We start from the raw sequence: 26,210 nt of genomic DNA, 5'->3' as shown, positions 1-26,210 counted from the left end.
TGGCATCATTCCCTGCCTGATGCATTCAAGGTTCCAGAGGTAAAGGTGAAAAAGTAACAGAACTGTCTTATGAGAGATTTCCTGTGATTCTTAGAAAGCCTGAGATATTGAAATATTTTCATGAGAGTCTTTGGGTAACTCTTGGCACAAGTGCGATTCTGAGTTGGGGAAAGAGCCTTTCTCCCTGCTGTTTCCTCACACCCTGCACTCTTGTGACACTCAGGGCTGGCAGCCTTACGGACACTGCCACCCACACCCAGGAAAGAGAGGAAGGCCCCTGTCAGCATAGGCAGGAGGTGAAACTCTGTGAAGCAGTTTTATGGATGGAGACTCCATCCATGGAGAAAAACAAAGGAGAACATGAATATTTAGTCATGTGGGGGGAAAAATGAGACTATGAACAAATGTTAGGCCCCCATCCCTTTAATTTATATCATGTCCTGCCACTGGGTCAGTCTCCCTAAAAGAGCATTTTATCCTTTTTGTAAATTTTTCATCAAAAATCATTAGATATAGGATAAACAAAACATTCTGATCACGACCTTCTAAAATGTGGCCTCAATGAATTCCCTTTCATTCTCTATAAGAATCTCATATAACCTAAACATATTTGCCACTTCCTCTCTTCTCCCAGTTTCTTACCTTGATTAAAGCATATCGTTTCTTGAACTTTGTACAGTCTCCTGCATCCTCTCCTGCCCGTCTAAATACAAAGCAAGTAAAGTACCATCAGTTCCATAAACACTTTCCAGCCTTCAACAAACTACTTTGATCTACTGCTCTTCCCAAAAATATGACACAAATTGTCCATATTCAGATATTAGCATTGCAAACTTAAAAAAATATATGGTTTGATACTTCATCAGTTATATATTGCTTGGGAACATCTTTTTTTTCTGTTGTCTAATTTTGTACTTGGCCTTTGTATTATATTTTGTCTGGCCTTCCCATTTATAAAGTACGTTTCTTGACGACAAGTTCTATGTTATTCTCATCTTTGCATTTTCTACAGTGCTTAACATGGAGAAGTCCTCTATAAATATTTTTGGTGGATAAATTGACTCATTTATGTAGCATGGTATCAAGAAAAATGAGAAGGAATATTTGGAGTAACATCTCATCACATTTTGAAATGTTACTCTTTTTTCTCTATCCAGAAAAGTCTCTTTTCAGTTCTAATCCGAACTTCCTAGTAACTGAGAGAAAGTCAAATAATCAATCCACAGTCTGCTAGCACATATTAGCAAAAATTTTGCCAACCCACAATGATAATCATCAAAGAGATAAAATGTTCATAGTCAACTCTTCTTTTAGGTTTACAAACAGTGAATGTATAACCAACCAGACTGAAAGTGAGATCTACCACAACAAGGCACCATGATCCTTTTATTTTCCATTATGCATTATTTTAAAGAAATTTAATAACAAAACAAAAGTGCCAGGAAACCTGAGATCTAAGTCCTTTATATTAATCTTTAAGATGTACTTTTATGTACTAAAATAAAGTATCTGTCTCCAAGTTCTTTGTTGATTAGTCAACCACACTGGAAGAAAGACTAAATTTTTTTTCTAGTCTTTTGCCTCCTTATTCATTAAGGATCAAAAAAAATTATCACATTGAAACCATCGGCTGCTCAAAATTCATATTTCTCCAGCACAGTCAAAGATTATTAATAATTATTACATATAAACTATAAGATGTTCTATTTTAATAGTTTCTTATATGCCTCAAAAGCATTTCTTTCCCTTCTTACATGAAGTCTTGCCTCCCTTTTATTCCTTTACTCATACATTAACATTTATAATTCCTTACGTCACAAAAATATACAATAAGAAGAAATCTCTTCATTTATTATTAGTATGAGAAATCAGAACTACGTTAGATTCAACACATTGGAAAACAAAATGAAACCACCGATCCCCAACCTCTAGTGTAAGAGAAATTAAGCAGAAAGAGTTGCCTCTGTTGGGTTTTAAAAACAATATATAAAACTAAATGGATAGAGAAGGAAAGCAAACAGTTGATTCACATGACCAGGGTGAAAGGAAAAACAAACATTATAGTTGCAAAAACATATATTCCATAACAAGTTCTTAAGACTCCCAGGTGCAACATCAGCAGCGCTCGAGTCTCGATTTTTATTGTAATCTTGTGGCTTTTTATTTGTAACTTATATGAAAAGAATCATATTGATTGGGGCAGATTTAACTCAGTAAAACCTATTCTACTGAGATTGTCTGTGCTAGGTGATTTTATCAAGTTCTCTTTTGGTTTCATTTTCTTCCTCATCCCTATTCCCAGGGGAGGCTGCAGCCCAGCTTGCAGAGCAAATTGCCCTAAATTGAGTTCTTTCTCTGGCGTAGACAGGGCTGCCTTTGGCTCCTCGGCTTGGAAACTTTATGCATTCTTTTTTCCTTCGTCCTTAACAATCCCCTTCCCTTTTTCCAATTAAAATGGAGAAGTTTGCACCGGTACCTGCTCCCAATTAAATGAATACTGCATTACCAGCCGCACTCCCGGATCTTCTTTACCCTCCCTTCATTAGCCTTATTCCTCTGAGGCTGCCTGGCTGTCTGCCAGGGACTTATGGCAAGAATTCAAAATCTTGCACACTTTATCCCCTCCAAATCATTCTTGAATATAAGCAGTCTGCTCCTTAGGCCTAGCATGAGAAATCCAAGAACGTGTTCAAAATGGATAGGGGGTTGGGAGGGAGAGAAGAGAAAAAAATGATTTATTTAAAAGGCTAAAAGCCTATGCAAAGAAAGACAAGCTAAGAGAGGTTAAGCTTCCCAGTTAACTGACCTTAGTTTCTTTTTTAAAAGCCTGAGTAGGAAGAACAACAAATGACAGTTCAATGGTCTTGCTTTATTTCTGAGTGCCTTCATGTCTACAGGAAGTACATTATCATCTTTGCACCTCAGGCATACTGACTCCCAACACTCAAAATAATGTACCATGACCGAAGAGGCCAATATTGGAAGCTTAAGCAACTACTGTTATATATATGTGTGTGTGTGTGTATATATATATGTGTGTGCGCATATATATGTGTATATATGTATATGTGTATATATAATATATATATACATATATATGCATAGATATACGTATATATACACACATATATATACATATATGTGTATACATATATACGTATATATGTATATACACGTATATATGTATATATGTATATATGTGTATATACATATATGTGTATATACATATATACGTATATACGTGTATATACATATATATGCATATATATGTGTATATACATATATATGTATATATATAAAGATCAACATGGAATTTTCCAACAAATGTGAGTGCTATGGGGCCGTTGCATCAGCCATTCTCAACTGACACTTGGAATCAGTGAATGTGCATCAAGCTGTCATGAATGATGACCTAGGTGTCAGGCCAAAAAACAAATGGGCATTCTGTTTGCCTCCACTACTCTCTGAAACTTTGCAAATTTCATTTACAGAACTACTGAGCATACTTGAGCAGAATATGTGATCAAATTCCAGTTCTAGTACATACTGTGTGTGTGACCTTGAGCAAGTTATTTAACTTCTCCAAGGCTCATGGTCATCATTTGTAAAGTGGGACTAATAACTATATCCAGAATGATATGCTTTTTGTGGATTAAGTAGTTCATGTAAAGCACTGAGCACAATTCCTGGCACATGGTACATAGTTACCTACTCTATATTCCCATTATTATTGTTACTATTATTAATACTAGGCAAAAATTATACCATATGATCTGATAGAAATTTGGAGCCTTTCCCAGAATATGGCAAGGGCTAAAGACAATTTGCAGATGATTTTTAATTTTATAAAGTTAAAAATGTGCAATTGGATTCTCAGAAGTTGACCCATGTTTGGCACAGAACCCAACACAGCTATGACATCCGCCAAGGTCAATATTGGAAAACCTATCCTTTAGTGGTAATTATACGTCATCAAATTCTTCAAGCACCTTAGAGAATATATCACCATTGCTGACTTTTTAGTAGAACAATATTTAATTGCACACTTCAAAACAGTCGTCACCAATTTGTTTCAGTTCTGAGAATTAACATAGTATTTGTTTTATCTCCTAGTGATAAACTTCCCAAGCACGCTATAATGCCACAGTTCACCACTTGAAGAAAAAAAAGCAAAGCAATGCAAAAAGCCATAATTGCTAAATCTTTTTCAGTGGTTATATTGATGAAAAGACAAAAAAATCATAAATATGAATTGGGACAAATACAATAAACAAATTTGTGCTGACTGTTTTTATCTCCTACAACAGACACCACTGATGTCTGTACATGAGCTGCACAATTATTGACTGATTTATAAGAAACATGCTGTGTATTGTCTAAGAAACCCAAAGCAGTAGACATAATCTCAAAATAGGAAGTTACTTTATAAATAGCTACTTTTAATGTGTAAATTTTTCAACTAATATCTAACAGTTGTACATATTTGGGGGGTGCCTGTGATATTTTGATATCTGTATACAATGTGTAGTAATAATCAAATCAGGTAATTGTTACATCCATCGTCTCAAACATTTATCTTTTCTTTGTGTTGAGAACATTACAGGTCTTCTTTTCTAGAAAATAACTATTTTTGATTGATCAAATCCAGGTCAAATTTCCTATAGCATTTTACAATAATTATTAGGAATGCAAACACTGGAATCAGAGATCTGGAATTACATTACAGCCTCAACTTTTGCTTGCTATATAACCTCTAAAATGTCATTTAACTTATCAGACCCTCCATTTCCTCAAATAGGGCTTATAACATGTGCAAGGTGATGTTTTTAAGGATTACATTTAAAATGCTTAATTTGAGCCATAAGAAGCTCTCTACTTTACCATGATCATGATCATCATCACTATTATTACTGTCAAGTTTTTTTACTTTCAAAAATTAGTTCTTAAAATAGGAAAAGAATGTGAAATATGAAGCAAGAGATTTTGATGTATATCAAATATTAGTGAGACTGCACTGATCCCACTAGAGGTAACACACATTCACTGATTCAGATCGTGCATATTTGAGGACAGCTAAATTGGGATCGTTCTCAGAAATTATACTTTAAGGAATGGATTGAAAAATCTACTACATCCAGGAAGTTTTACATATATATATGTAAAACTATATATATATATATATATATATATATAGTTATTTAACCAAAAGACATATTACATGCACTAGCACAGAAGATATAAATCAAGTCACATAGCAATGAGGGAAAGTCTGCCAATTCCAGGTAAAGGTCTTTCACGTGATATTTATACTCATTAAGTCAGAGATGCCATGTTACCTGGTTATGTGAGAAAAAAAAAACGATTCAACAGGAAGGTAAAATATTTTCCATTGTTGCACTATCACAAGCATTTTAAAATTACAAAACTAATTTTAAATGAAAATGTGTTCTTAAACCTCAAGTGTCACATGTATCCCCTTGAACCTGCCCTTTGGCTAAAGATCCTATCTTGGTTAATGGCACTATCATTCATCTATCCCAGAAAACTGGGAGCCATCCTGCTATTTCCCTACTCAAAAGTCACCTGTGTACTAACAATTCTATTTCCATGACATTGGCTAAAACAGAATCATCTTTGCTGATACTTAGCTCAGAACCTCATTGTCTCATGCCTGAACTACTGTAATAGTCTCCAACTTGTCTCCTTTATCTCAGATTCTACCACTCATTGCCTTCTCTAAATTCTCATTAAAATAATCTTGCTAACACAGTCTGACTGTGCTATTCCTCAACTTGAAACCTGTGATCTCATATCAGACTCTTCTCAGCCCAGCCCCATGTGCTTGTCCCTCCCTACTGTCATCCTCCATGCCCACTCTCATCCCCAGTGCCCTCCGTGTATCACCCATATTCTTTTTCATTTTGTTACGTGTTCTTCTAGCTTATGTTAGTTCTGTAGTCTATAATGGACTTATTTTTCCCATTTAATCTAAATATTACACTAGTGCTTGAAAAGAAACTTCTATGTAAGTTCTATATAGACCCATTAGGTGAAGCTTCTGTCAGCTACCGAGAGAATTATGTTAAGATATTTTTGAATTGTGGATTTGTCATTCTCCCATGTAGTGTTATCCATTTATGTTTATATATATTTTTAAGTCAAACTTAATTTTTAAAATTTATATATATAAATATATATTTTGAAACAAGGTCTTATTCTGTCAACCAGGCAGTGGCGTAATCACAGCTCACCATAACCTCCAAACTCTAGGGCTCAGGTGGTACTCCCAAGTCAACCTCCCAAGTAGCTGGGAATACAGGCATGTGCCATCATGCTCAGTTAATTTTTTAATTTTTAGTAGAGACAGGGTCTTGCTATGTTGCCCAGGCTTGTATCAAACTCTTGGCCTCCATTGATCCTCCTGCCTTGGCCTCCCAAAATGCTGGAATTACAGGCATGAGCCACTACAGCTGGCCTTAAGTCAAACTTTAGATTATATATAAATATACTTTTGAAATTTATTTATTTGAAAGTCAATTACTAAAATCTATATGTAAATATTAAGACATTAACAATGAATTTTTAAATAAAATGACAATTTATAATTGTATAAACTTATGGCACACAAAGAGATGTTAATAAGGAATAATTAAATCAAACTAGTTAACATATCCATCACCTCAAATACTTAACATTCTTTTGTGGTAAGAACATTAGAAATTTACTCTCAGCAATTTTGAAATGTACAATACTCTATTATTAACTATATTTATTTTTTAATAATATTAGGCTTATATAATTTTCTAATATGCATACATATATATTTATATGTTCCATTTAACTTTATACTGGTTTAAATTATTCTATACAAAAATAATATAGTGATAACACCTTTCTTCTGGCTAGTAATTATCTGGGATTCGTTTTCATCATTTACTTTCATCATGGCTGTGTCTTTATGTTTTAAGTACAAATCTTTAGAGAGCATACTACTGAAATTTTAAAAATCCAGTCTGACCACTTTTGTCTTTTATTTGGAGAGTTTGCTCCATACATATTAATTGTGACTACTGGCCTGTTTGAATTTACTTCACTTAATTTGTGCATCTGAGACTGCCCTATTTGATTTTTGTTCTGTTTCTTTTTAGCTTGTCTGTCTCCTTAATTCCTTCAAGAAGTGTGTACTGAACAATTACTATCTTGCAAGCACTATTCTAGACATTGGAGATTGGAGCCGAAGGAGATACAGACTCTTGCTCTCAGGGAGATTACATTCTAGTGGGAGGGGAGAGACAATGAATAAGTATACAATTGAATATGAACATAAATAAATAGTAATGAAAATATTTTAAAAACATATGTTCTATTCTTATTGTCCTTACTCTTCTCAGAAGCTCATTTTTCTTCTGAGGCTATAGGAGTAGCTTTGTAATGGGTCTCTCCTTGTTCTGTATCTCCTTTTCTAGTCCATCTGCCCCACTAATATTATCATGTTGTGATTTAAATATTACTTTTCCTAGCTTAAAACCTTCAACATCACCCTCTTGGCTACTTCATAGAGCAAAAATACCTTAGCCCAACATTTAAAATCCTCTACAAAATGGGATCAACCTACATTTTCTAGCTATTTCTTCAATAGAAATATAGTGAAATATACCTATATGACTTAGAAACATAGCAATAGAAATACAGCGAAACATACCTATACCACTTAATTCAACTGATGAGTAAAAGTTCATCTTGCTTGCCGGGGTGGGAATGATATGAAAGAAAAATTGACAGAGTGGAGGAGAAGAAGAAAAGACTAGAAGAAAATTACTTTAGTTATAAAATGTTAATATCTCCTTAAAAGTTTAGGGAAATTATTAACACATTAATTTGACATTTTTTAGTATACATGTATGGAGCACCTGCTATATGCCAAGCACTGTGCTAAGCCCAAGGATTATAAAGATGAATAATAAGATGTAATATTTGCCTTCAAGGATGGTGGAGCTTAGTGAGAAAAAGATAAATAAACAGATAGAGGAAAATGTACTAAGTATTATGACAGAAGTATCTGTGAAGTGCAACTAGAGAACTCAGGCAGGAGGCTCTGTAAAGGTTTCAGGTGAATTAGCTCTTCTACTGAGAAAACAGCATGAGAGCTGAGAAAGGCAGGCCTTCATGCTTTCAGAGCATTTAAGGCCTCTTTTACTTGCAGATATTATAGTAATAAATTGATATATTTAAAATAGTATTAATGTCACACCATAGAAGTATCACCAACTTCTGCATATACTGCTTTAAATTATTTCACAAACTTTTGATTAAACATAAGACAGTAAGTGCATGAAGTTATTTATTCCTCACCCTTGAAAATCATACTAAACTGACAGTAAAATAATTTTAAAACTTAGAACCCTGAAGGATGAAAAGGAGAGAAGAAGATGCCAGATAAGTTATTTCAAAAACATTCCTGAAATGTTATAATGTAAATGGATGAATAGTAACTGCTTAGCAAACCAGATAAAGCTGAAGCCTTAACCTGAATTGAAGAAAACCAATAGGAAACTGCCAATTTTACCTCAAAAACCCAAAGAGATTTTCCCTTCAAGCTAGAGAAACTGAATGGCCCAGGGAATTCCACACGCACATAAAGATTTAGACTCTCTCAATTAAAAAGCCATGTTACCACTTCATCATACCAATAAGCCACACCTATCAAGATACCTAATTATAAAGACTTCCCAAATTATTATTTGGCTCTTACTCTTAAATATAGAGAAATAGTCAAGGATCCTTCAACCTGTGGAGAAACATTCTAACATGAAAGGAAAAAAAACAAAACATAGAATCTGGAATCTGAATGAGGTTTCTGGAGAGAAAGTTGGGTTTCTGTACAGAAATACTAAAAGTGGAAGACAGTGAAGAGAAACTTTCAAAGTTTTGAGAGAAAATTATTTCTAATGTAAAACTGAATACCTTACCAGAGTATAGATCAAGTATAATTACAGAATAAAGATATTCTGGTATATTCAAGGCCACAAAATTTTACCTCCTCAGTATTCTTGTCAGGAATTTTCTTGGAAATGAACTCCACTGCAAAGTTGACAGTAAACCAAGAAAAACAACAGGAAAGAGAAACATAGCTCAGGAAAAAGATAAAGGGAAAATCTCAGAATGGTGGTGAGGGCTCTAGAATGGACACCTTCAAGAAAAAATAATGTCTAAAAATATTGAAAGTAAAACAAATTCACTTAACATAGATGTGGCTATCAAAACCAGGAACACCTGTTGAAGGGAAGCTCAATATAGATGACGTGTTCACATGGAAAAATGGAGAGGGTTGAAGAATAAAGCACACAGATTATCAAAGGAAGAAAATTTGAAAATTGAAAAAGGTAACTCAGTGTGTTCAATAACTGACCTGTTAGAAAGTTTCATCTAACTGACCTGTTAGAAAGTTTTTAATGTTTAAAACATGATTTCAGGAAACTCTAGGAAAGGAAATATTTAAAATCAACTCCACTGACAAAGTTTTGCAAATTGATTTACTTGAAAAGCTCCTGATATACACTGACATACTTCTTCATTGATAGCTAGATAGGTAGAAAGGGTTTTTGCTTGTTGGAGACGTCATTGGTACCTTATTCTAATTACCGAAATAAATGTCATCGATGTGCCTCTCTCTTAAAAATTATGACAAAAAAATAAGAAAATAAATTGCCGTGTTTAACTATCCTCCTAAAGTTAAGGCTGGCTGAAAATTAAAATTTTTACCAAAACCACAAGGTCCCCTGAGACTCCCCAGAAATCTTACAATACAAATCAGGCTAGTTTGAGTGGCTATTCCCTGCAACAAATTCTAATTGGTATGTGTAATAAAACCTAATCTACATAAGTGAAACAAGATTTGGGGGGAAACTTAGTGATTATTTTTTAATTAAGATTACTTTACTGGGCCGGGTGTGGTGGCTCAGGCCTGTAATCCCAGCACTTGGGAGACCAAGGTGGGTGGATCACCTGAGGTCAGAGTTCAAGACCAGCTTGACCAACATGATGAAACGCAATCTCTACTAAAAATACAAAATTAGCCGGGCTTGGGTGGTGCGCGCCTGTAATCCCAGCTACTCAAGAGGCTGAGACAGGAGAATCGCTTGAACCTGGGAGGCCAAGGTTGCAGTAAGCTGAGATCACACCATTGCACTGCAGCCTGGGCAACAAGAGTGAAACTCTCTCTCAAAAAATAAAAATAAATAAATAAATAAAAATAAAGAATACTTTACATGAAGCTGTATTTGAATACTTTACTGTATTGTCATTCCTACAGGAAAAGTCTGCAAGGGCAAAAAGAAACAGCTTATTCTTCACTTCATTCTAGCCTCACCTCAAACCTTCTCAAAGCACTTCAAACTTACTAGCTCATGAATTCAAAAACTTCATCAAGAAGCCAGGCCAGTTTAGAAAGCTGACCATCCACTTTGGGTCAATCTAAAGTGGAGAAAGAAAGTTATATTGTGGGCTAGGAATGCCTAATAGGCTCAGTGTCCAGCTAACAAGTGAAATAGATTTATTTACAAAAAACAATAAGCTACCTCTTGTTTTCAAACAAAATCTATTTAAATTTACATAAAATTGGTCAAATTATGCTTTTTCCCTAAATTTAATAAATTTAATACTTATTAGCCCTCTTCCAGTTTTCAACAAACTAAGCAAATGCTCATCAGGGAACAATGAAAACTCAGTAATTAGTTCAAAATTTATAAACTTACATCTGAAGTCATTATCTGAATTCCTATAAATAAAAAACATAAAGCTTAACTTTAACATAAAACTTAATTTTTCACCAGGGGAATATCATGTTCTCTCCAAATTAACCCACCCCTCCAAAACAAGAATAACCATTGTAACAATGCTTACATGGTTCAACTATATACAATGCCAAAATTAGTTTTCTGAGGCATTAAAAGGTACCACTTGTGTATATAACTATGAGCTTCACTAATGAGCCTTCTACAGTTCTGGATTTCTTTTGATATGATAATAACCTAACTCAGAGTCCTAGAGAAGGGATCCCAAATATGTTAACTACTTAAAATCGAGTAAAAGGGGTCCTAGTGTGCAATGTGAAATTTTCATATGTGAAAAAATATACCATCTATCATTTGGTAGTATTTAAGCTATTTGATAACTACCTTGGAAAGGAACTTTATCCTCTTTGTGTTAAACTTCTTGCATTTTATTTAGAGTCATGTTCATCAAAGCCATTTCTGGGGCAAGGAATGAGCCTACACAAATAAGACAATTCCAAGAAAGATATTTTCTAATATCTTGACCAAAAATTATCCTTCCTTTCTCATCCTGGAACTACAGGGTGAGTTCATTTCAATACACTAACTAATGATTACAAAATCATTTTAGAAGACCCTCAACAACAGCAAAATTGGCCTCATTGCAGTGTACTCACACTTTTTGTGCACAGGTCCAAGACATAAGGAGTCAAAACCACCTCTGATGCCTTCTGACAGATTGAAGATGAACCAGATTCCACAGGGTGTACACACCAAGGACATCTAGAAGCCAAATGACAAAAAATTAACATCTCCAGATTCTGTCTGTGCAGACACAGGAGCAACACAGATTTATAAACTCTGAGTGTATCATCAAGAGAATCAATTCAAATCCAGCTTTATTCTCTTTCACTATTTCATCAAAAATAGCATCATATTCTAAAAACTGGGTTTTATAAATCAAAAACTAACTTCTTTGTAATTTGTTTATGTTTACGGAGCTTTTATTAAAGTATTTTATGAATTTTATAGCTAGAACTTTAACTCATTTGTGGAAAGTACAACTTAAGGTCATCTAAGCCAAGCTTTAGGGCAAGTGTCACCTGGGTTGAAGTTAAACCCCTTAAATATAAAATAGAGTTAATACTAACATCTGCATCTTGGGGATATTAGGATGGAATTTAGCACAGTAGCAGACACACAGTCTTTTTAAAATGTGAGGTTTATCATTTAAATTATTATTCTCATTCATTTAAAACTTACATATTTCTAAGAACCACACTTCTTACTCTCATTCCAGTTAGTTGCCCCTTTTTTAATCAATGGAGGCAGTTATTGTAGAAGATTGCTCCACAGTCAAAAGAGAAAGGTAGGACATTTTAACGGTGAGCAAAAGAACTTTGAATGAGCTCAGGGACTACCTCAAAACCTACAGCAAAAGTAATTATCAGAGTCTCCAGAAACAAAATTAAAACAATTCTATAGCACCATGCGACATCTCATAAGGGTAGAAGACCACATGTTAGGTGCTGCATTATATCCTTTAATTCCCTCTCCCTTATGCAATATCACTATACGAGTACAGCAGATGCCTTAGCTCTGCCTTAGCCAGCTTTTCCCACAAATCAGGGCCAAAGATAATGTCTATGAGAAATTTATTTGAAAATGCAACCTTGGGAAGTATGATCAAGAGATAAGAAAAATTAAATCAGATGAGGAGAAAGACAATATATATTACATTAAGTAGGATATATTATCAAGTTGGTGCCATTATGAGCAACTGGTTGTTTAATCTAGTCAGACGTTCTGAGAAACCTTATGAAACTGATTTCAGAACCATGTCTCCAGATAAAGAAAAGAGAAAGCAATAACTCATAGTTTCCTATTCCCCAGTGATCAAAGATCGCTCTGTATGTTGTTACCTTTCTTGCAATTCTAAGTTGCTCGTGAATGACTGTCAAACAGATTGCTACAGGTGTTCTCATGCCATGTGTTGGTGAGACACCATTAGTTTGAATCTGCATGGAATAAATCAAAGAATACATACGACTGATAAAAACAGCCATAGTTAAAATAAACATTGAGGATTTAAAATGATGCAAAAGAATTGAACATACAAAAATCAATGAATGTAATATACCACATTAATAAAATGAAGCAGGCAAACACATGGTCATCTCCATTGATGCAGAAAAGGGATTTTACACAATACAACATCTGTTCATATAAAAACATTCAACAAGCTGGGAAGAGAAAAAAACGTTCCTCAAAATGACAAAAGGCATTTAGGAAAAACCCACATTATATTCAAAGACAAAGGATGAAAGCTTTTACACTGAGATCAGGAACAAGACAATCATGTCCACTTTCATCATTTCTGTTTAACCCTGCCCTGGAAGGTCTAGCAATAGCAATTAGGCAAGAAAAAAAAAATCGAAGGCATACAAATGGGAAAGAAGGAACAAAATTATTTCTATTCAGAGATGGCATTATTTTATATACAGAAAATCCTAAATAATCAAAGCAATTAGAGCTGATAAGTGTATTCATCAATGTTTCAGGATAAAGATCAACACAGAAAAATCAGTTCTATTTCTATATACTAGCAATTAACAATATAAGAATAAAATTAAGAAAACAATTTTGTTCATAATGGCATCAAAAAGAATAAAATATTTAGGAATAAATTTAATCAAGGAATTCCAAGACTTGTACACTGAAAATTACAAAACATTGCTAAAAGAAGTTAAAAGGCCTAAATAAAGAGAAAAACATTCCATTTCATTAATTGGAAGATTTATTATTAAGATATTAATACTAAGCAATCTACGGGCTAGGTACAATCCCAGACAAAATCCCAATGACCTTTCTTAGCAAAAATGGAAACGTTATTCCTAAAATTCACACAATAATGGAACTACTCAACACTGGAGCATCCAAATATATAAAGCAAATATTATTAGAGCTAAACAGAGAGATAGACACCACTGCAATAGTAGCTGGAGACCTCAACACCCCACTTTCAGCATTGGACAGATCTCCCAAACACAAAACCAACAATGAAACATTAGATTTAAAAACTGCACTATAGATCGAATAAAACTAAAAGATATTTACAGAACATTTCATGCAATGGCTGCAGAATATATACACTTTTCCTCAACACATGGATCATTCTCAAGATAGACCATGTGTCAGGTCATATAAGAAGTCTTAAAACATTCAAAAAAATTGAAATAACATCAAGCATCTTCTCTGACCACATGGAATAAAACTAGAAATCAATAACAAGAGGAATTTTGGAAACTATACAAACACATGGAAATTAATCAATATGCTCTGAATAAGCAATGGGTCAATGAAGAAATTAAGAATGAAATTGAAAAGTTTCTTGAAAAAATATTAATGGAAGCATAATTAAGCAAAACCTATGAGATACAACAAAAGCATTACTAACAGGGAAGTCTATACCTGTAACTGCCTACATCAGAAAAGAAGAAAAACTTCCAATAAGCAACCTAATGATACATCTTAAAGAACTAGAAAAGCAAGAGTAAACTAAACCCAGAATTAGTCAGAAAAAAAGAAATAATAAAGATCAGAGAAAAATAAGTGAGTTTGAAATGAAGAAAACAATACAAAAGATTAATGAAACAAAAAAATTGGTTTAAGAAAGATAAGCAAAATAGTCAAACCTTTAGCCACACTACCTAAGAAAAAAAGAAAGACTCAAATAAACAACATTGGAGATGCAAAAGGAGACATTACAACTAAGTGCAGAAATTCAAAGGATCATTAGTGGCTACTGTGAGCAACTATATGCCAATAAATTGGAAAATCTAAAAAAAAAATGGGCAAATTCTCAGACAAATACAACCTACCAAGGTTGAACTGTTAAGAAATACAAAATCTGAACAGACCAATAACAAGTAATGGGATTGAAGCTGTAATAAGAAGTCTCCCACAAAAGAAAAAAAAGCCCAGGACTTGATAGCTGATGGCTTCACTCCTGAATTCTACTAAACATTAAAAAAGAAATAATACCAATCCTATTCAAAGTATTCCAAAGATTAGAGGAGAAGGGAATACTTCCAATCTCGTTTTATGAGGCTATTATTACCCTAATACCAAAACCAGACAAATATACATCCAAAAGAGAAAACTCTAGGCCAATATCACTGATCAATATTGATACAAAAATCCTAAAAAATGTACTAGCAAGGCAAATTCAACAACACATTTAAACATTATTCATCATGACCACATGGAATTTATCTCAGGGATGGAAGAATGGTTAAACATATGCAAATCAACAATGTGATACATCACATCAACAGAATGAAGGATAAAAACCATATAATCATTTCAATTAATGCTGTAAAAGCATTTGATAAAATTCAATACTGCTTCATGATAAAAACCCTCAAAAACCCGTGATAGAAGGAACAAGCCTCAACATAATAAAAGCCTTATAGGACAGACCCACAGCTAGTATCATAGCAAAAGGGTAAAAACTGAAAGCCTCTCCTCTAAGGTCAAGAACACGAGAAGGATGCTCACTTTCACCACCGTTGTTCAACATAGTACAAGAAGTCCTAGCTGTAGCAATTAGACAAGAGAAAGAAATAAAGGGCATCCAAATTGGAAATGAAGAAATCAGATTATCTCTGTTTGCAGATGATAGAATCTTACATTTGGAAAAACAAAGACTCCACAAAAAACCTATTAGAATGAATAAAATTCAGTAAAGTTGCAGAATACAAAATCAACATACAACAATCAGTAGCATTTCTATATGCCAATAGCTAACATTGTGAAAAAGACATCAAAAAGTAATTCCATTTATAATAGCGACAAATAAAATAAAATGCCTAGGAATTACTTAACCAAAGAAGTAAAAGATCTCTGCAATAAAAACTATAAAACACTAATGCAAGAAATTGAAGAAGACACCAACAAATCGAAAGATATTCCATCTTTAAAGATTAGAAGAATCAATATTGTTAAAATGGCCACACTACCCAAAGCAATCTATAGATTTAATGTAATCTCTATCACAATACCAATGACATTCTTCACAGAAATAGAAAAAACAGTCCTAAACTTTACACAGAACCACAAAAGACCTGAAATAGCCAAAGCTATTCTGAGCAAAAAGAACAAAACTGAGGGAATCACTTTACCTTACTTTAAATTATACTATGGAGCTGTAGTAACCAAAACAGCAAGGAACCAACATAAAAACAGACACATAGATCAGTGGAACAGAATAGAGAACCGACAGATAAAACCCAAACATTTACAGTAAACTCATTTTTGACAAAGGTGCCAAGAACACACATTGGGAAGAGAAACTGTCTCTTCAATAAATATTGCAGAGAAAACTGGATTTGAAGAAGAGTGAAACAAGACCCCTATTTCTTGCTTAAAATCACAATGGATGAAAGACTTAAATTTTAGACCTCAAACTATGAAACTGCTAAAAGAGAACATTGGGAAAACCCTCCAGGACCTTGGTTTGGGCAAAGACTTCTCGGGTAATACTCCACAAGCACAGGCAACCAAAGCAAAAATGGACAAATGGCATCACATCAAGTTAAAAACCTTCTGCACAGCAAGAGAAACAATCAACAAAGTGAGGAGACAACCCACAGAATAAAAGAAAATATTTGAAAACTTCCCATCTGACACATGATTAATAACCAGAATATACAAGGAACTCAAACAATTCTATAGGAAAATATCTAACAATCCAATCTTTTAAATGGGCAAAAAATCTGAATAGACATTTCTCACAAGAAGACATACAATGGCAAACAGATATACGAAAAGGTGCTCAAAATCATTGATCATCAGAGAAATACAAATCAAAACTACAATGAAATATCATCTCACCCCAGTTAAAATGGCTTATATGCAAAAGCCAGGCAATAACAAATGCTGGTGAAGATGTGGAGTAAAGGGAACCCTGGTACAATGTTAGTGGAAATGTAAATCAGTACAACCACTATGGAGAAGAGTTTGGAGGGTCCTCAAAAAAAATTTAAAATAGTTGATTTCCCCCGGCTGGCAAGATGGTCAAATAGGAACGGCTCTGGTCTGCAGTTCCCAGTGAGATCAATGCAGAAGGCAGGTGATTTCTGCATTTCCAACTGAGGTAACCAGCTCATCTCACTGGAACTGGTTAGACAATGGGTGCAGCCAATGGACGGCAAGCCAAAGCAAGGTGGGGCATTGCCTCACTTTAGAAGTGCAAGGGGTCAGGGAACTCCCTTCCCTCACCAAGGGAAGCTGTGAGGGACCCTGCCCAGCCTGGATACTACAATTTTCCCACAGTCTTCACAACTCGCAGACCAGGAGATTCCCTCAGGTACTTATGCCAACAGGGCCCTGGGTTTCAAGCACAAAACGGGGCGGCTGTTTGGGCAGACAGTGAGCTAGCTGCAGGAGTTTTTCTTTCACACCGTAGTGGCACCTGGAACACCAGCAAGACAGAAACATTCACTCACCTGGAAGGGGGCTGAAGCCAGGGAGCCAAGTGGTCTAGCTCAGTGAATCCCACCCCTATGGAGCCCAGCAAGCTAAGATCCAATGCTTGAAATTCTTGCTTCCAGCACAGCAGTCTGAAGTCTGAAGAAAAATACTCATTTTATGATGCCAGCATCATCCTGATACCAAAACCTGGCAGAGACACAACAAAAAAAGAAAATTTCAGGCCAATATCCTTGATGAACATCAATGCGAAAATCCTCAATAAAATACTGGCAAACTGAAACCAGCAGCACATCAAAAAGCTTACCCACCACGATCAACTCAGCTTCATCTCTAGGATGCAAGGCTGGTTCAATGTGCACAATTAATAAATGTAATCCATCACATAAATGGAACCAGTGACAAAAACCACATGATTATCTCAATAGATGCAGAAAAGGCCTTCGATAAAATCCAACAACCCCTTCACGGTAAAAAAAAACTCTCAATAAACTACATATTGATGGAACATATCTCAAAATAGTAAGACCTATTTATGACAAACCAACAGCCAATATCATACTGAATGGGCAAAAGTTGGAAGCATTCCCTTTGAAAACCAGCACAAGAAAAGGATGCCCTCTCTCACTGCTCCTATTCAACATAGTAGCTATACAGACCAATGGAAAAGAACATATGGATTTTGTTTTTAATTCTGTTTACATGGTGAATCACATTTATTGATTTACATATGTTGAACCAACCCTGTATCTTGGGAATGTAGCCTACCTAATCATGGTGAATTAAGTTTCTGTTGTGCTATTGAATTTGGTTTGCCAGTATTTTGTTGATGTCTCTCTCTTTTTGATTCAGTTTTGGTGCAGTGTATGTATCTAGAAATTTATTAATTCCTTTAGGTTATCTAATTTTTTGGCATATAATTATTCATAATAATCCCTTATGGGCCTTTTAAATTTCTGAAGCACCCACTGTTATGTTTCCTTTTCAGTTTTATTTGAGTCTTCTCTCTTTTTTACTTAGTCTAGCTAAGAGTTTGTTGATTTTATCTTTAAAATCACATAACATAATGACCTCCAGTTCCAGCCATATTGTTGCAAATGACAGGATCTCATTATTTTCTGTCTGAGCAATACTCTATTGTGTATATCTATCACACTTTCTTTATCCAAGAGTCCTTTATGATAAAAAAAAACTTTCAAGAAACTAGGCATTGAAGAAACATACCTCGAAATAATTAGTGCCATCTATGTAAAACTAACAGTCATCAGTGAAGAATTTTTTATACAGTGAAACTAAACTTCATAAATGAAGGAAAAATACAGTCTTTTTCAGACAAACAAATGCTGAGAGAATTTGCCACTATTAAGCCAGCAACACAAGAACTGCTAAAAGGAACTCTAAATCTTCAATCAAATCTTCAAAATACACCAAAATAGAATTTCTTTAAAGCATACTTCTCACAGGACCTATAAAACAAAAACACAATGAAAAAAAGGTATTCAAGCAACAAGGAGCATGATGAATAGAATAGTACCTCACATCTCAATAGGAACGTTGAATGTAAATTGCCTAAATGCTCCACTTAAAAGATACAGAATGGCAGAATGAGTAAGAATTCACCAACCAAGTATCTGCTGTCTTCAAGAGACTCGCCTAACACATAAGGGCACATGTAAAGTTAAAGGGGTAGAAAAAGATATCCATAAAAATGGACACAAAAGTGAGCAGGAGTCACTATTTTTATATCAGATAAAACAAACTTTAGAGCAACAGCAATTTAAAAAGACAAAGAGAGGCATTTTATAATGATAAAATAACTTGTCCAACAGGAAAATATCACAATCCTAAATATATATGCACCTAACACTGGAACTCCCAAAATCATAAAACAAATACTACTAGACCCAAGAAATGAGACAGAGAGCAACATGATAATAATGGAGGACTTCAATAGTGACAGTACTAGACAGGTCAAGACAGAAAGTGAACAAAGAAACAATGAATTTAAATTATACCATATAACAAATGGACTTAACAGATATTTATAGAACATTTTACCCAACAACTGCAGAATATACATTCTATCCATCAGCACATGGAACATTCTCCAAGATAGACCACCAAGATAGACAATATGATAGGCCACAAAGCAAGTCTCTATAAATTTAAGAAAATTAAAATTATATTAAGGACTCTCTCAGACCACAGTCGAATAAAATTAGAAATCAACTCCAAAAGGAACCCACAAAACCATGCAAATACATGAAAATTAAATAACCTGCTCCTGAATGATCATTGAGTCAACAATGAAATTAAGATGGAAATTTAACAATTCTTTGAACTGAATAATTGTGACACAACCTTTCAAAACCTCTGGAATAAGCAAAGACAGTGTTAAGAGGAAAGTTCATAGCCTTAAATGCCTACATCAAAAAGTCTGAAAGAATGCAAATAGATAACCTAAGGACACACCTCACAGAACGGGAGAAACAAGAACAAACCAAACCCAAACCCAGCAAAAGAAAAGAAATAACAAAGATCAGAGCAGAACTAAATGAAATTGAAACCAAAAAATACAAAAGATAAATGAAACAAAAAAACTGATTCTTTGAAAAGATAAATAAAATTGATAGACCATTAGTGAGATTAACCAAGAAAAGAAGAGAGAAGATTCAAATAAGCGAAATCGGAGATATTACAACTGATACAAGAGAAATACAAAAGATCATTCAAGGATACTGTAAATACCTTTACACAGATAAACTGAGACCTAGAGGAGAGTGATAAATTCCTGAAAATACATAGCCCTCCTAGATGTAAAAAGAAGGAATGGAAACTCTGAACAGACCAATAACAAGCAGCGAGATTGAAACGATAATAAAAAAAATTGCCAAGAAAATAAAAGTCCAGAACCAGATGGATTCACAACTGAATTACATAAGACATTCAAAAAAGAACTGGTACCAGTCATATTGACACTATTCCACAAGATAGAGAAAAAGGGAATACTCCCTAAGTCATTCTATTAAGCCAGTATCACCCTACTACCAAAACAAGGAAAGGACATAACAAAAAAAAGAAAACCACAGAACAATATCCGTGATGAATATAGAGGCAAAAATCCTTAACAAAATACTAGCTAACCAAATCCAACAGCGTATCAAAAAGATAATCCACCATGATCAAGTGGGTTTCATACCAGGATGCAAGGATGGTTTAACATACACAAGTAAGTAAATGTGATACACCAGATAAACTGATTTTTTTTAAAAAATCACATAATCATCTCAATAGACACAGAAAAAGAATTTGACAAAATCCAGCATCCCTTTATGAATAAAACTCTCAGCAAAATCAGCATCTAAGGAGTATAACTTAATGTAATAAAAGCCATCTATAAAAAACCCACAGCCAACATAATATTAAATGGAGAAAAGTCAAAAGTATTCCTCCTGAGAACTGGAACAAGACAAGGATGCCCACTCTCACAACTTCTATTTAACATGGCACTAGAAGTCCTAGTCAGAGCAATCAGACAAGAGAAAGAAATAAAGGGCATCAAAATCGATAAAGAGGAAGTCAAACTGTTGCTGTTCGCTGATCATATGATTGTATAACTAGAAAACCCTAAAGATTCATCCAAAAAGCTGCTAGAACTGATAAATGAATTCAGCAAACTTTCAGGAAACAAAATTAATATACACTAATCTGTAGCTCTGCTATACACGAACAGTGACCAAGCTGAGAATCAAATCAAGAAGTAGACCCCTTTCACAATAGCTGCAAAATAAAAAAATACTTAGGAATATACCTAACCAAGGAGGCGAAACACCTCTACAATGAAAACTACAAAACCCTGCTGAAAGAAATCATAGATGATGCAACAAATGGAAACACATCCCATGCTCATGGATGGGTAGAGTCAACATTGTGAAAATGACCATACTGCCAAAAGCAATCTACAAATTCAATGCAATTCCCATCAAAATACCACCATCCTTCTTCACAGATCTAGAAAAAAAATCCTAAAATTCATATGGAACCAAAAAATAGCCCACATAGACAAAGCAAGATTAAGCAAAGTGAATAAATCTAGAGGCATCACATTATTCAAACTATATTATAAGGCCATAGTCACCAAAACAGCATGGTACTGGTATAAAAATAGGCACAGAGACCAATGGAACAGAATAGAGAACCCAGAAATAAACCTAATACTTATAGCCAACTGATCTTTAACAAAGCAAACAAAAACATAAAGTGGGAAAAGGACACCCTATTCAACAAATGGTGCTGGGATAACTGGTAAGCCACATGTAGAAGAATGAAATTGGATCCTCATCTCTCACCCTATACAAAAATCAACTCAAGATTGATCAAAGACTTAAATCTAAGACTTGAAACCATAAAAATTCTAGAAGATAACATCAGAAAAAATCCTTTTAGACATTGGCTTAGGCAAAGACTTCATGACCAAGAACCCAAAAGCAAATGCAACAAAAACAAAGATAAATAGATGGGACTTAATTAAATTAAAAAGCTTCTACACAGCAAAAGAAACAATCAGCAGAGTAAACAGACAACCCACAGAGTGGGAAAAAATCTTCACAATCTATACAGCCAACAAAGGACTAATGTCCAGAATCTTACAATAAACAATCAAATTAGCAAGAAAAAAAATCCCATCAAAAAGTAGTCTAAGGACACTAATTGACAATTATAAAAAGAAGATATACAAATGGCCAATAAATATATGAAACAATGCTAACCATCAGTAGTGATCAGGGAAATGCAAGGCAAAACCACAATGTGTTACCACCTTACTTCTGCAAGAATGACCATAATAAAATAATAATAATAACAGATGTTGGCATGGATGTGATGAAAAAGGAACACTTTTCCACTGTAGGTGGAAATGTAAACTAGTACAACCACTATGGAAAACACTGTGGAGATTCCTGAAAGAACTAAAAGTAGTACTACCATTTGATCCAGCAATCCCACTACTGGGTATCTACCCAGAGGAAAAGAAGTCCTTATATTAAAAAGATACTTGCACACACACACACACTCTCACACACATGCAAGATACTTGCACAGCACAATTTGCAATTGCAAAATATGGGGCCAGCCCAAATGCCCATCAATCAATGAGTGGATAAAGAAATTGCAGTATATATATATATGTATATATCATGGAATACTACTCACCCATAAAAAGGAATGAAATAATGACATTCATAGCAACCTGGATGGAATTTGAGATCACTATTCTAGTGAAGAAACTCAGGAATGGAAAACCAAACATCATATGTCCTCACTCATAAGTGATAGCTAAGCTATGTGGATGCAAAGGCTTAAGAATAACACAGTGGACTTTGGGGACTTGGTGGAAAGAGTGAGAGGGGGTGAAGGATAAAATACTACATATTGGGTACAGTGTACACTTCTCGGGTGATGGATGCGCCAAAATCTCAGAAATCACCACTAAAGAGCTTATTCATGTAACCAAACACCACCTGTTTTCCAAAAACCTATAATTTTAAAAAATGAATTAAAAAAAAAAACCAGAAAAGGATAAGTCACACAGAAAAGAAGGCAATGTGAGATGAAGACAGAGATTGGAGTGATATGGCCAGAAGCCAAGGAATTCCTGGAGCCACCAGAAGTTGACGAGGTAGGAAAGGATGCCTCCCTAGAGCCTTTGAAGGGAGTGTGGCCTTGCCAATTGACACCTTTATTTTGAACTTCTACCCTCCAAAATTTTGAAAGAATAAATTTCTATTGTTTTATGCCACCAAATTTGTGGTAATTATTGTAGCCCTGGGATATTAATAAGGGGACAATCCTTTTGTGCCTTAAATTAGCCAAGATGGTGTAACCGACTGTCACTGTGGCCCGTGTTTTTCCTGTAAGGGCAGACGTCCTGTTTTTGAAGAAGCTGTCCTATAGTGACCTCAGGACTTGGCTGTAAGTTAAGGTAAAGATCCTCTGTGCTCAAGCCAGCAACCAACCTTCAGCTGAGATTAAATGATGTGCAGGTCACATGTGAACTCTGAGTCATATTGTCTTAGATGAGAAGAAAAAAATAATACAAATATCTTTGACTGATCTCTAGCTCTTATGAAGCTGATACTTCCATTTCATTGTACATTAAAACATAAGAGTAAGGTTAGGCCAGGCACGGTGACTCACGCCTTTAATCCCAGCACTTTGGGATGCCAAGGTGGGCAGATCACAAGGTCAGGAGATCGATACCATCCTGGCTTACACAGTGAAACCCAGTCTCTACTAAAAATACAAAAAATTAGCCAGGCGTGGTGGCAGACGCCTGTAGTCCCAGCTACTGGGGAGGCTGAGACAGGAGAATAGTGTGAATCCGGGAGGTGGAGCTTGCGGTGAGCCGAGATCGCACCACTGCACTCCAGCCTGGGCAACAGAGCGATATTCTGTCTCAAAAAAAAAACCAAACAAACAAAAAAACAACAACAACAACAACAAAACACAAAACAAAAAAACAAACAGGAAGGTTAGCCCACATAAGAGAGTCAACTCTAACTTTTCCAAGGATGTAAAATGAGAAATAACTCTCTCAAATTACAGAAGCTATGATTCTACAAAAATCAGCAATTGGCCTTTAGCAATCTTCCCACAAGGTATCAATCATTACCTTGCTTGGACCTCTGCTGAAGCAGTCCCAAGTAGCTTATTACAAGAGAGTACCCCATTCATACCTCTCCCTTTCTACTGTGTCAGGGAGAGGAGACTTTATTAGAGAGAGAGAGAGAGGGACAGAGAGGGCATGGGGAAGAGAGAGACTGTGTGTGTGTGTGTGTGTGTGCGCGCGTGCGCACGCATGTGTATAAGTCATAGAATAACTTGTATAGGAGCTGAGTGCTATATATGTATAGATCACATAGACAATTCATAATTTCCTCAACAACCTTGCATGAAGTATCATTATATTTGCTTTATAGAATAGCAAACTGAGCCTTCAAAATAATGTGACAAATGTCACAGAGTACACAGGGGACAACATCAGTATTTGAACCCACGCTACATAACCACAAATACTATGTTCTTTCCACTGTTCCACACTCTACCAATGCGAATAATGCTTTAAAAATTTTAGAAAAAGTAAAATAAATAAATAAATAAATAAAAGCAGGTATATTCGGTTTAAAATTCGGTACAGCTTTTCTAAATGTGAATCTGTCATTTATTTATAATTTCACAATGAATCCCTTGAATATGTTAATCAAGGCATATGTACTATGAACCAATTTTTCCAAAAAATATATGTTCTTACTTTCACTATGTTTGTAACACAATTTATTCATGTTAAAAGGGAGGCATGGCCGGGCGCGGTGGCTCATGCCTGTAATCCCAGCACTTTGGGAGGCTGAGGCGGGTGGATGACCTGAGGTCGGAAGTTTGAGACCAGCCTGACCAACATGGAGAAACTCTGTCTCTACTAAAAATACAAAACTAGCTAGGCGTGGTGGCACATGCCTGTAATCCCTGTTATTCGGGAGGCTGCAGCAGGAGAATTGCTTGAACCCAGGAGGCGGAGGTTACAGTGAGCCGAGATCGTGCCATTGCACTCCAGCCTGGGCAATAAGAGCAAAACTCCCTCTCAAAAAAAAAAAAAAAAAAAAAGAGACATGTTTTGTTCCCCACTCCCCACTATAAGAGATCATGTATATATGCTCTTCTCAACATAGCTATAAAAGGCAATTAAACTGTGCCTAATAATTTTACAGTTCATTTGCAGCCTCAAAAAGAACAAGGTTATATATGTTACCCCTTTTATTGGATCTTTCTGAGATCAGAAAGGAATAATTTTTCATTGATTAAGACAGTTAATCTCCTACATACTAATTTATTAAGCTATGAAACCACTGCAATCACTTTTCAGCTATCGCTCATTCATGCACAAAAAGAAAAGTATAGATGCCACTTAGAAAAAAAAAAGACTTGATACTAAGAAATATTTGTGTTTATTTTGGAGTAAGAGCTACTAAAAACCCACCCATATAATATCAACAGTAAACACACACACACAAATATGCAAACACATACACACACCCTTATTATCTGTAATATCTTCCTTTCATTCAACAATGATTCAGTAAAAGAAAACTATCATTAAACAGTATGAAAATATAATGCATCAGAAGCTAGCATGAAGCTAAAAACAAATCTATGCATTGTACTTGGAGTAAAGCCAAGCATAAAAGAAACATATTATATATTTGACTCTGCAGCAAGTATGTACTAGGCTAGAATGGATAAGAACATCTATGTAAAATTTACTACTCAGTGTATAGTGTATGCAACTGAAGAATCACCATTACTCAGTAAATACGCATTTACTAAAAATACAATGAACACTAAGACTATCAGAGAAAAAATAAATAGGAAAATACTGGCCAGGCGTGGTGGCTCACCCCCGTAATTCCAGACTTTGGGAGGCTGAAGCGGGTGGATTGCCTGAGGACAGGAGTTCAAGACTAGCCTGGCCAACATGGTGAAATCCCATCTCTAGTAAAAATACAAAACTTAGCCAGGCATGGTGGTGAACGTCCATAGTCCTAGCTACTCAGGAGGCTGAGGCACGAGAATCACTTGAACCTGGGAGGCAGAGGTTACAGTGAGCCGTGAGCCAAGATTGCACCACTGCACTCCAGTCTGGGCGGCAGAGCGAAACTCCGTCTCAAAAAAAAAAAAAAAATACTATACTCTGTTAATAGATTTCAAAGTTAAAAGAGATTATAAACTTACAGAATTAAAATAGACAAATGTAACTGCATATACAGACATATTTGAAGTCTCACATAAACATAAATTCACTTCTTTAGACTTTATCACATAGTAAGTGAACCCAGGGCTAGGTACAGGGAAAACAGAGGTGAATGGGAGAGACAAGATGTCTCTCTGCATGCT

General features: G+C 35.1%; 1 long non-coding RNA gene across 2 annotated transcripts in view; it reads right to left on the bottom strand.

The window, feature by feature from the left end:
* LOC129534551 (uncharacterized) overlaps positions 1 to 26,210 on the bottom strand; it is a 964,006-nt gene that overhangs the window by 775,342 nt on the left and 162,454 nt on the right. The window contains exons 2-4 of one of the 2 annotated variants that reach the window (XR_010134327.1): positions 17,282 to 17,453; positions 11,450 to 11,555; positions 643 to 703 (exon numbers count right to left, since the gene is read on the bottom strand). This is a non-coding gene — a long non-coding RNA (uncharacterized lncRNA). Of the gene's footprint in view, positions 1 to 642; positions 704 to 2,476; positions 2,548 to 11,449; positions 11,556 to 17,281; positions 17,454 to 26,210 lie in introns of those variants that run through there. The other variant, XR_010134328.1, reaches the window with a different exon arrangement.

This window comes from Gorilla gorilla, chromosome 5 (genome assembly GCF_029281585.2).
Source record: "Gorilla gorilla gorilla isolate KB3781 chromosome 5, NHGRI_mGorGor1-v2.1_pri, whole genome shotgun sequence".
NCBI lineage: Eukaryota > Metazoa > Chordata > Mammalia > Primates > Hominidae > Gorilla > Gorilla gorilla.
This window is presented reverse-complemented; position numbering and strand designations above follow the sequence as displayed.